The sequence below is a fragment of the Plutella xylostella genome, chromosome 29 (genome assembly GCF_932276165.1).
Source record: "Plutella xylostella chromosome 29, ilPluXylo3.1, whole genome shotgun sequence".
In the NCBI taxonomy this organism is placed as follows: Eukaryota; Metazoa; Arthropoda; class Insecta; order Lepidoptera; family Plutellidae; genus Plutella; species Plutella xylostella.
The window spans coordinates 10,657,261-10,669,637 of NC_064009.1; the positions used below are offsets into that span (position 1 = coordinate 10,657,261).

The 12,377-nt window shown below is 41.8% G+C and overlaps 1 protein-coding gene across 6 annotated transcripts in view; it reads right to left on the bottom strand.

The window, feature by feature from the left end:
* The window catches only part of LOC105380889 (protein N-terminal asparagine amidohydrolase), a 75,957-nt gene that overhangs the window by 14,033 nt on the left and 49,547 nt on the right, over positions 1–12,377 (bottom strand). For 2 of the 6 annotated variants that reach the window (XM_048631727.1, XM_048631726.1), the window contains 2 exons: positions 10,151–10,207; positions 3,332–3,378 (listed from right to left, as the gene is read on the bottom strand). The gene's annotated coding sequence lies outside the window, so the exon portion shown is untranslated. Of the gene's footprint in view, positions 1–1,416; positions 1,653–3,331; positions 3,379–10,033; positions 10,053–10,150; positions 10,208–12,377 lie in introns of those variants that run through there. The other 4 variants (XM_048631728.1, XM_048631729.1, XM_048631730.1 and 1 more) reach the window with 3 other exon arrangements.

Genomic DNA, 12,377 nt, shown 5'->3' on the forward strand with positions numbered 1-12,377 from the left:
AATGATTACTAAGTCCTAAAACTAATTGTTTATTAATACAACCTTGTAGCTGCTGATAAGAGTTTATATTAACGTTATTTTAACATGTATTTCAGGAGCATATAGTTCTGGGATCTTATAGTTGTCGTAGACTCCTGATTTACTTCAAGAAAAGCTAGCATTAATGCTAAAGTGAGAGCTTAAGGTTAAATTTTTTACCTTGATACAACCATAAAGTTTTGGAATATTTAAATTACTTATAAGTATTTTTTAAAACCTATCTTAAACCTTTAGGTTGATAAGAGTTGTCTAGGCAAACAAATTAGGACTACTTGGTGAAAACCAAAAGCATTAAGCACTGGCTATGAGCTAAAGGCATGATTTAAGTCCTACAAGAATATTTTAAAGCTTTAGAGGCATCCTCAAAATATGTTTAATGCTTTTTAGTAATTTCCTAACAGCCGCCATATTTTTTCACTGAAATAAAAAAAAAACTTACCAAAAAGATACATTTTAATTAATAAGGGAAAATTCAGTAGCGTTTCCTATACTATTCCAAATATATGTTTTTTTATATAGACAGTACTTTTATTTCTAATATAAATTTACACCAAACATAAAATTTTATCTATTTTTTTTAATTAAAATATCTTCAAATTTATCATTTACAAAAGGCCCGTCACGTATACAGAACTATTATCCGAAAGTATCACAATAAAGTGCTAGTCGCACAAGGTTTTCATATTTCCTGACTTCAGCCTAACTACTTACTATATTTTGTATTAATACAACACTTACAAGTTAGCCATTTTGAGTCTTGGAAAGTGTCAGGTAATGGCGCCATTTATTATAATTATTATAAAATCTTACACAGAAACATTTTAAGACCCGAGAGTCCTGGGAACTGGGAAGGCATTACAAATATCCATCAAATATGTTTCAAGTTATAGTAGAGTTACATCCAGGACTAATTTAGAACTTAAAAGCTGTCTTCCAAGGTTATGTTAACGTTAAATTAAGGTTGTGAAGGTTTTATTTAGGTTCTGTGTAAGTTGTTCAAAAGGTTCTGGGTTTGAGCTATAGGTTTTGCTGTAGCTCTCAGAAAGGTTCTAAAACGTGGGCCCTTTTTGCACTCAGGAGGTTAATATAAGGTTAATATAAGGTTATCGAGCCTTCTAAGTCTCACGAGTTGATTTCCATACAAAGGTTCTAGAACCTTTTCAAAACCTTTTTAAAACCAAAAATGTTACTTGGGTTTAACCATAACATAAATTATCAAAAAGTTAAAGACAACCAACAATATCCAATATATTTTTTTAACTTTGGATTTACCAGTAGGATGCTATGAAGAATTTTGAACAGAGTAGAAGAAAAATATTAACAAATATTCAATACCAGTACTACCATATATATAAGTATAGAAAATTTTGAAACTACCTTTAAAAATATCACCAAGGAACGCAATTCGGAACACAAGTTGAGCACAGTCAGTATTCCAAAACTAAACTACGCATTTCCGTCAGCATGCTGCAATGCCAAAATAAACTAAATTCGTTTAGCACCAGACAAAAACTATATGAACGTAAAAGCTATTAATAAATGAATAAAAGTTTGGTAAACTTATTATTCGCGTTTTGCCCGAGCGTGGCGCCCAACAACGATTCCAAAGTCGACTGACACGCGTTGGCGACTTCAAAACACAAAAACAACAGCTTCAAAGTAATTCCAGCTCTAAGATGGAGGTAGCAAGAGCCACGGGGGGAGGCTGACGGGTGATAGGCAGACGAGGAGGGTTATCGCCTCCGAGCATGAGAGGACTGAGTGCTGTCAACACATACCACACATGTAGCATCAATGTAGCACGTATTACCTACGACCAAGATACGAAAATCCAAGAAATCCCACAGACAGCTTCAGTGGCCGACGCTACACACAATTTTGTTATTGTTATGATAATGCTTATTATGTTGGAAATAGTCTTGATAGCGTCTCTATCGTGCTATAAGCAATTAACAATATACCATCAGCTCCTTTATCTTGTAATAACAAATGAGGCGCTTGCAAGTGCCATTTAGGTATTAATAAGTACACAGAGATATAATTACTATCTCGACTGTTGCTGTAATACCGAGAAGTAGTCAGGAATTTCCGCGAATTAAATCTGAAATATCACAATTTACCTGTAGGTGACCGCGGACGTTTATTGACACTGAATGCGTAATGAATGAATGAAGCGTCCTGATTGGCTAATCAGGCGGTCATCACGGGAATCCGTCGCGCAGGCCGCCGCTAATTGGTCCTAATTGACGGCGGCGCGTGGCGGAGCGACTACAGCTGCTGTAGGTGCACGGAATTGATGCGGCGATTTAGCAATTATAGAACAAAGCAGCTGCGGCCAGGAACAACCCGCCGAGATAAGCCGCATGTAATGTAATTTAATCCGAATGAGTCTCGTGGACCCATAGAGTGCAGGCGCGGACAATGCAGATATCCGGCGACGCGGCGAGCGTGCCCGTAACTTCCCCGAGGGCCATTACGATACAAATTCGTGACACCCAACTGGAGCTATGCCCGGCCCATTATGGAGTGACCACCAATACAACTGTCCGGGACTACTTATTAATGGCCGCGGGACAATGATGCTAATGCTATTAAGTGGTCGTGTCCCCCGCCCCCCCCCCCTCGGACCGGCTTGTTCCGTGCAACGTCCGGGGTATTATATTTCGGGCGGATCGCGATTCGCGGTTCCCACGGCGGATTAATGACTAGGCGAAACGTTTAGTAGGAAAGCGTGCCTTTTATGTGCCGGCTCATTACTCGGTTCGTTTGCGGTATGAAGACAAACGCTCGATCGGAAGCGAGGGAGGCTCGATATGATCGTCCGATTCGTCCGGTAAGACAATGGTTATCGCTGCGATGCGGCGCGATACGGCTGATGGATGCGGCACGCCGGCCGATACCATCGCGTCGTGACGCCGCCTGGCCCGGACTCGCCAGCACCAATTATTATTCAATATCTACAATACCAGCCTGATTCACCCGGGGCCAATAGATTGTAGATACCATTATTGAGGTTAACGTTTGATTTGATTTGTCCCGCCCGGTCAATGATATTACGGCGCGGGCGCGAGCGATAATTGAATAATAGTTTTTTTATGCTCTTTGCTACTGTCAGCGGCGTTGATGGCTTCATCAGCGCGGCTATTCTTCGGTCGGCACAGAAGACGGACAAAGGTCACTTATTCTAATCATTTGGGTCAATGCATTGGTAATTTAAACACAGTCAATACATTATCTACCAAAATGAACTACTTCTTATGCATAAAATGTATTTGATAAATCGTTTACTTACAGTTAATGCGAGCTTTCGATGTGAAGACCATTCAGGTTGGCGTAAACCTGCAAACAAACAAACAGACAAACATTGGTATTGATAGGAAGATGCCGAGACGTCATGTTGAAATAATACTAGTTTCATCGTAAAAGCTCAGATGTAGAGATAGCGCAGCCCTCGCATGACGGAGCTGGCGACAACCCGCGACCCACATGTAAAGTAAATGCACCCGGCTGAATTACGAGGCACGCCCGCGCCCCCGCGCCCTGCACTACAGAGGTAATGCTAATTCCGCAGCGTAATACCGCGGGCCGCTAGATGCGCAGATCGCACAGATACGTGCGATTGCGCCGATATGGTTCTGTTCGTGATTTATTTCGGCGCGGCCGCTGCGCGCGCGCAACAATGGAGCGGAGTTACGACGTCCGATCGACGAGATAAGAGCACTCCACATCGGGACTCGGGAGTCACCGCTGAAATGTGGACATTAGCGACATTCACATACCTACACCGGTACCTACCGTACAAACATAAAAAAAAAAAAAAAAACGCACTCACGCCTTGTACTAATGTACTCCCTTGCGGGGTAGGCAGAGGTGCATTGCTGCACCCACTTTTCGCCAGAGTGTTATGTTAGTCCCAATGTAATAGGGGGCGGGCCTATTGCCATTATACGGGCACATCCAAGACCCGAGAACAAATATCTGTGTTTAAACAAATATCTGCCCCAGCCGGGAATCGAACCCGGGACCATCGGCTCAGTAGTCAGGTCACTAACCACTACGCCATTCGGTCGGCCGTACAAACATATACATTTCATAAATGCTAAAGAATCATTTTGTCAGCGCGGCCACATAATAAAATGGCGTATAAATGTATAAACAAGCCACGATAAATGAAGAACGTATAATGCTCGCATAAATTTTAATTAGATACGCTCCTCAGGATATAACAAAGCACCAATAAACTTACATGCGGCTGACATTTGCGCTCGTCTCTACATTTACGGCGGATTTTGCGTCTACTTATACAAATGTACCTACTTAGTAAAACTATCACCTCTCATTACTCATTCTAATTACGCATTTTATTAATTGATCCCCACAATTATTAACCGTTTAGCGATTACGATCTTTTTCGAAACCAGTCGGAGCCGTCTCGAGAGCAACAGTGCAAACATAAATAAATTAGAAATTAAAACTGAGAAGTAAATTGCCAACACAAATTGCTGCAGCGCGAGAAAGCTGCAAAAACATTTAATTGCGAACTTTTCTCCCACGCCGCAGATCGGCCATCCCTAGTCAAGGATGACCTTCTTCTTGCAAAGGAATGTGAGGCTTAAGCTGACGGCGATAAAGTTCTCAGTGGGGATTGAATAACATCTGTCACCACGTGATGACTGCACAATCTAGATAATAAATAGAAAGCAGTAGCATCGGATGGTGTTGAACTGTTGACGACAGAGGAGACTTTCCTAGTGATGGCATGTTTTTCACCTACTGTATAGTTACAGAAACAAAACATCATCAAGTAGCTACTGGCCCTATACATTTCCTTTGTAAAGAAAGAAAGAAAATGACGCATGAAGGGAAAGTGGTCAGCTGAGATTGAAAGGCATCATCAGTCCGGCTTGTGTATGGTATTATCAGACATTACGTGTCCGCCAACGCCGGCGATCACTGCGCGGATATTAGCGACACTATGTAAATTGTTATGATACGGAACATCTAAACGCCCATAAAACTCTTCAAGCGGTTAGGTAACGTAATTGCAGGGAATGTTTGTGAGCATAATAGGCTGTTTATTCAACAAATAACGAAATTAGTTGTAAATGATTAGACTGTTACATTACAGAGAGTTATGTTAAGGTAAATATTGAAAATAATATAATCTGCTAAAATCTCATAGTGAGCAGAATTATGTACAAGACAATGGCATAGACAAATATTGAATTTGTAGTGAAGATAAAACAAAAGGGTACCGATAAAACCCTAGATCTCTATCAACAGCATCGCGTGCATCCCAGCACTGAGTCACCGGTGGTGACAGGAAGCCGCGTATATATCCCACTTGACAAGTAAACACGCAAGCTCGTTGCAATCAACAATATTAATCGAACCACCAATCAGCTGAGAAACTCGCGAGAGGAAACTGATGAATTATAGCCAATTTTCAATAAAACCACTCGGAATGTTAATAATGAAAATAAAATTTATATGTATAAATGGGAAAATATGCAGACTTTTGTACGGTAGGTGAATTATGGTGAATAAAATAGTAATAAACTTAAAATTACAATATGTTTTAACATAAATGTTGTAGCTAGACAAAACTCCGTAGACGTTTCACAGCAAGACTCCAGTTTGAAAACAATTTGTGGGCAAAAAAACACAGCTATGAAGAATGTGGACCCGCGAACCGACACAATCACGCATTAATGACCTAACTGTACCCCCGGTGTCCGCACCAATAACACACGGAGTTATGACTATATTATAACAGACAATAATCATAACGGATCGTGATCTACAAATTTAACAAAAACCGCTCCAGCTATTAATAAAACCTGACATATTAGTTCAGAGAGTAAAGCAAATATTAACACAGCAGATAAGGCATTAAACGAAACATTAAAGGAAATACGGATATATAGGCCCACTCACGAAGGGTACTTGCCGTTAATTTAATAGATAAGATTATTGACGACAACTCGAAAGTCCTGATACCGACGATGGCAAACAGATACGTCTGCTTTCTAAACGAGTCATATATTTACGAGTGGGAATCGATATTGTGAGCGGTTCAAGCTTCTGTTTGCTCGGGCGAGTCGTAACTTACAGAATTAGTCACATCGAGTGTGCCGGTCGAGAAGCGATCATAATTACACAATTTACAAACAAGTATTTACATAAATTCTCTCACGGGCTGGCGGCGACGCAAAAAGCTGATTAGTGCCAGCCGCCGCCGGGCCTCATCGATTACCCGCCACCGATCATGAACCACAGACGACTTTTAATATTTTTTATGGAGATGATGTTGAAGTGTGAAATGGACGACTCATTTTAGATGCAAACGACAATTTATGAAATTCAATAGCGACAGCTAAAATATTAAATTAAAATGATTAAACCACACCACACACTCTTTTACCTTTTAAGAGGCTTTAGCATAATCTGTGCTTTAGCATAGATGGTAACACGTTTATTGATTCTATTTTTTTCGTGGATTTAGAAGTTTAATTTCTTTTTGCAGCGAAGTTGGCAGAAGAACTGACCGTTTTCGGTGCAGTTAACCCAAATATTGTAGGTAGCATGGAATAGATCCCTATATTTCTTGGAGAGCTTTATAATAAATCCATGATAATAAGTACGTATAAACCCATTACATGCATGCAATTCAAGATACCAGGCAAGCATAGTTTAACCAGAGTACTCCCAGGAAGAGTCGGCGCGTGTTACGATCGATCTACATGTCCGCTCGTGGGAACCCCCGTTAGGAACTAGCTACAACAAGCCCTGGACCCCTTACAAGACACAGTAGTGCAACTGCCAGTAATGTGCTTCGACATTTTGTAGAATTTTGTCCGACCGAAACATAGAGAAAGGTATGGTAAAAGGAACATAAACATAGACAGCCAAAAAAACTAGGCTGGGGGTTTTTCTGATGGATTGTTTCAGAAATGATTTCATTTCATCTGTCTGAGAATTAAATTTACCGTTAATCCAAACCTGATGCAGTGGGTTATGAAATTGGGGACTGCTAACAGGAAAATGAAACATTTAAGATCTAGACAATTAGACAATTGGAAGAGCAATACCAAGAGAGTGTTTGCAGCGGCACTGGACGACGGTGATTATGGAAAACACTACATAACTTCTTCTAGCAAGGAAAGCCTACTATCTCTAACCTACGACACCAGATCCAGTCTCAATCCATACTGGGTACGCGATGTTTTCATTTAGTATTAGCATACTGGCCGTGAGACATGGGGCTGGCATGGTATAAGTGGTGGTTTCGCCGAGGTTGGTTGTTGGTTTATTGGTTTTTCTGTGTGATTAAGGTAACGTCCGCCGCCGTTTGATTTGTGGTTATAGTACCGCTGTATTACTTGCTATGCTATCTGTACTTTACGGCACATAAGGATATGAACTTGGAGTATCTTACTATTGCATAACATACAGAGACTTACAGTCGACAAATTGTTTTTTAAATGAAAAGTGGTATCGGATTATGTTCATTACTTTAAAACTTGATAGGCCAGGAGCAACACTACCCAAATACACCAAAAATAAAAAGCCAAACTACTGTTCAAACAGCTCAGAACAAAATACCGAAGAATCGTAGATTGTGCACACTAATAATTTACGCTCAGACATCAGCCCTCAGACAAACAATTGAACACAGCCCGTGGAGCCAGCAGATCGAGATCAGCTAAGCGCGGTGGTCACTGAGACTACTTCTGCTATATTTCTGCTATTATATGTTCCTAAATTAAATATTAATTATAATAAAATGACACATGTATCAGTAAAATAAAAAATAACGTTTCTATTTCCGTAATTATGTTAGAAAAAGTGATCTATGCGAAACAGCCTCCGTGTAGGCAAGACAGGGAGCGGGTGACACTGATCACGTGATCGCAGCACGACGCGACCCGCTACCGTTGTCCACGAGACCATTGTGAGGCTTGTCCGATGTCCGACTACCGGGAACTAGCCGACCAGGGAAACGAGATCTACAATGATAAACAGCTGTAACTGTTTAGGTTTACCTCTGTTGGTATTCATATAGGAGGCATTCGGTCGGGGAAATTGTTCTGAGTCTGAAAAATTTTGTTATAGCAAGTCAACGGAATAATGTTATAGAAAGTTTGTTGTTCATGTAGATTGGAGTATACATATACTAGTGCTGCTAGGTGCCCTGAAGATGAGCGCTAAGAACAAAGGAACGCAGATTAACACCGAGAGAATATTCAATAACGCCAAGAAAACCACACCCGATATTACATCGAAGCGAACCCTGCAATTAGAGCCGACAAACTCGCACTACTTACATACATGAAACATGAAACAAAGATGGCAACACATGCGTGAATAATTGTAGCCACATCGAGGATCTGAGGGATGCGAGGAATATAAAGATAGTCATTTTAATGCGAACACGGAACAACCTATCATTACACGGCTCGGATTAATTTCTGCACTGGCTCGCCTATCGTAAATCTTGCTTATAGTTTAAGGGTGCAATTTTTTAATGGTTATGATTAGATGCTGCGAGTTGTTGTTGCAAATGCAAAAGCTTTGCTGTGACATGAAGTATACCTATTATAAAGACCAAATATTTATTAGCTGCAGTGTAATGATAACCCATTTTTATGTCGGCCGCAGTTGGGCTAATATAGATTTTGTGGCAATCCTACCTCTTCTAAACCCCGGTAAGCATGTGAATGCGGCAATAGCTTTCCCAATTTTAGGTTCCGATAACAATAATGGTTGTGACTATGATTCGTTAATATTTTCCAAAAATATTCATAGTCATAGTCAAATTAATGCAACACAATGACAAGAAAGGTAAGGAACAAAGCGTATGAGTTGCGTGCATAATCAGCAAGGGCCCGCTTGTCTACAGACGGCGGCGGTGGCGGCGGTGCGGGCCAGGCGTGGAGAATGCAGGCATCAGCATCGCATGATACGGGGCAACCAGAAACACCACGGGGATTATGTGGAGATCATTGATAAAGAATTACCAACCGGAGAAAACTACGTTAGAATATGTGTTATTGAAGCTGTTATTCAGAAATACATTATTAACCATTGTAGTTTCCAATGGGACGGGCGACCGACAAGTCTGGGAAAAGTTATTTCAAAGTTCGAAAAATCATAAAATAATATTATTGTGATTATAATAAATTGATGTGTTTTATGTAAATCTTGACCGTATGAAACGCATAAATAATGCAATCGTTATTTTCAAAGCTACCTTAACAGCTAGGTACTTTTAGCAAAATAATAGTCATTGTTTACCACATAAACAGTTCAATTTCGTAATTTTGTATTCGACCGCAAACACTTCCGAGAAGCAAAGCATAACCGTTCATTAGTTTGCAATAATTAGATCTCTCAATGAGCCAACAGAACTATTGATATCTCTTTCCGACTCACAGGAACGAGGGAGACAAAACGATCTAGATAAAGTGCGCTAAGCAAGATGTCTCTTCAAGTTGTATTTTTCCCAATGTTCTTAGAGATATCTTGAAATTGAAAAATAATATTTCAAAGTATGCTGATTTGGACATAATACAACTTAGCAGCATTTTTTTGAAACATTCACAGTCTGAATTCAATGATAGCAATAACATTATTATAAATACAAATAAAAATGGATGACCAGATGCAGCAACTGTGGGAATAGATAACTGACTAAAAACTGTTCCAACACGATAAAAAATATATTAAAATATTTTAGTAGCCATATACAGCAGCTTATCGAATCAAGAAACATTATCGCCGCTAACATAAACACAATAAAACTGGGAATGATAATAAATTAACTACAAAACTACTTATTATATAAATAAACCACATCACTCAAGTTGTTTACTGTCGATAAACGTGCACCAAAGTAAAGATTTTGTACTATCCACATTTAAAGTAACACCCAAATAAATATATAAATAAACACCCAAACCTCCCTTAATAAGATGAGCAACGAGCGCATTACCTTTGAATGGCTAAGCCGATTTCGATAATGTGCTTAGTAAAAAGCTCTCTTGTTTAATGCAGTCATCTTTACATCTACTTCTCATCCTCCAGAAGAACATAATGTTAAAAGACTTACATTTATGTCTATAGCGTAGTCTTCAATCGATCGTGGCCATGTGCCGACTGATAACACCTGAAACAACAAAACAATCCAAATTATATTTAAAATCAAAAGTAAGCAAATATGTATGCTCCGAATGGTCCAAATACTCAACCAGTAATTTTAATATGAGAGTCGGCACTCGGTATAAAAAGCTTTCGGATCAAGGAACTATACGTATTAAAAAGTGTGTCGTCGGCAATAAGCGATTACTGGCAATTACGGATGCACGTCCGAGCGAGCGGTGAACAACCTGCGCACGCACACCGCGGCGTGTTCGAGTGACAGCCGCTGGACCAATCCACGTCACGCACTGGCAGCTGCTGGACCAATCCACGTCACGCACTGGCACCTGCTGGACCAATGGGCGTCACGCGGTGTGTTGACGAGTGCCAAACCAAATAAATAATTCTTTAAGGCTTTTGTAATTAACACTCAATCATAGTCAGTCATATTAGTCAGATATCTGAGGCGGTTACCCTTAATTTTTGTTTTTTTGCGATGTGATTAAATTCTATGCTAAATTTAGGTATCTATACAATTAATAGAAAGTTTTGTATCAATTAATACTAATAGGTACAATAAACAAACATACACGAAAACTTTGCAAAACAGAATACAGATCGCAGCATCTCTTCATTATGGGCAGAGCCGATGCTGGCTGGATAAATACTGCAGTCTAAATGGCACCACCGACCGGCGCTCGCAAGATGGACCGACTCGAATTAATTCTAGACGTTCTAGCTAGACCCAAAGGTTAGTGAGACAGAACTCTGAGTAAGGCAAGTAATTGATGATACTACACATGGACTCTATGACTCTAGTATGCGTAGCATACGCAGACGATGCGACGTGAATCATACGCGCGGCGGCATTCCAGAGCCGCATTCTTCGCATACCACAGCGCGGCGTGATGACTCATCGGCCAAGCGCGCCCTGCGCGCTCTCCTCGCGGTGCCGCCGACGACCCGATGCCCGCTGCTCTGCTCGACGTCCGCTTCCCACGACGACGGGCGCTCCACTGACTGCGCGCCCGCGCCAGCTGTTTATATATCAGCCGCGACCGGCGCAGGCCTACACCACCGTACAGCGCTGGGGCCGCGCATGCGCAGTAGTTAAGAGTGTCCTAAATCCTAGCTATATAAGAACGACTGATTCAATGAATAAATGAGTATTGTGAACTTGGAATTCGTCTTTAACTCATCTCCCCGCTAGTACCCGAGCTGCCACAGTGGTGACCCTCCGACTTTAAGAACACCTGAAGATGGAAAAATCTGAAGACCTGATCAAAGATGCCACACCGGTACTGGCACCTTCACCTGCGTCGACGAGCAATCAGCAAGCAGAGCTAGCTGCAATCTCCGTGCAGTCGCGACTACTCCCGTTCTGGCGTGAAATTCCTCGCGCCTGGTTCCTGCAGTTCGAAGCTGTCGTCGACCCACTGAAGACTTCAGATGACCAGAAGTTCCGCTACGTGCTGCAACAACTGCAGCCAGTGGACCTTCAACATGTCACGGATATTTTGTACCGACCGCCCGAGACAGGAAAATACGCGACGATTAAGCAAAGATTGCTCACCGTGTATGAGAAATCCGAGGTGAAGAACTTCCAGCAGCTCATACGAGGACTAGAGCTGGGAGATCAGAAACCTTCTCAGCATCTGCGGAAAATGCGCGAGCTCAGCAACGGCCTTATAACTGAAGAAGGCTTGCGCATCGAATGGTTGGACCACCTACCGGCTCAGCTACGTGTCGTGCTGTCCGTGAACTCCGAGTCGTCACTGGACACCCTAGCTGCGATGGCGGACAAGATGCTGGAGTACTCAGAGCCCACAACGATAGCCGCAGTACAGAATAGTCACACGACTTACACGCCAAATACAGCCGACGCCACAGTCTCGGCGCAACTATGCGTACTTAGCAAGCAGTTAGAAAAACTGTCGCTGGAAGTAGCGGAATTACGAGGCCGGCAACAGGAGCGCAGACCCTACCGAGGACGTCCCAGGTCCCGATCCAGGTCATGGTCACGGCAACGGCAAGCCCCACGACCGGGAACTGATACGTGGGAATGCAAATACCACTGGCGATTCGGCGACAGGGCAAAGCGCTGCGAATCCCCGTGCTGCAAGAGGAAGAAAATGTCGGAAAACTAGAGCCGACACCGACCGTGGCGGAGGTCGGTGTTGCCAGCGGAAGCAACCGCC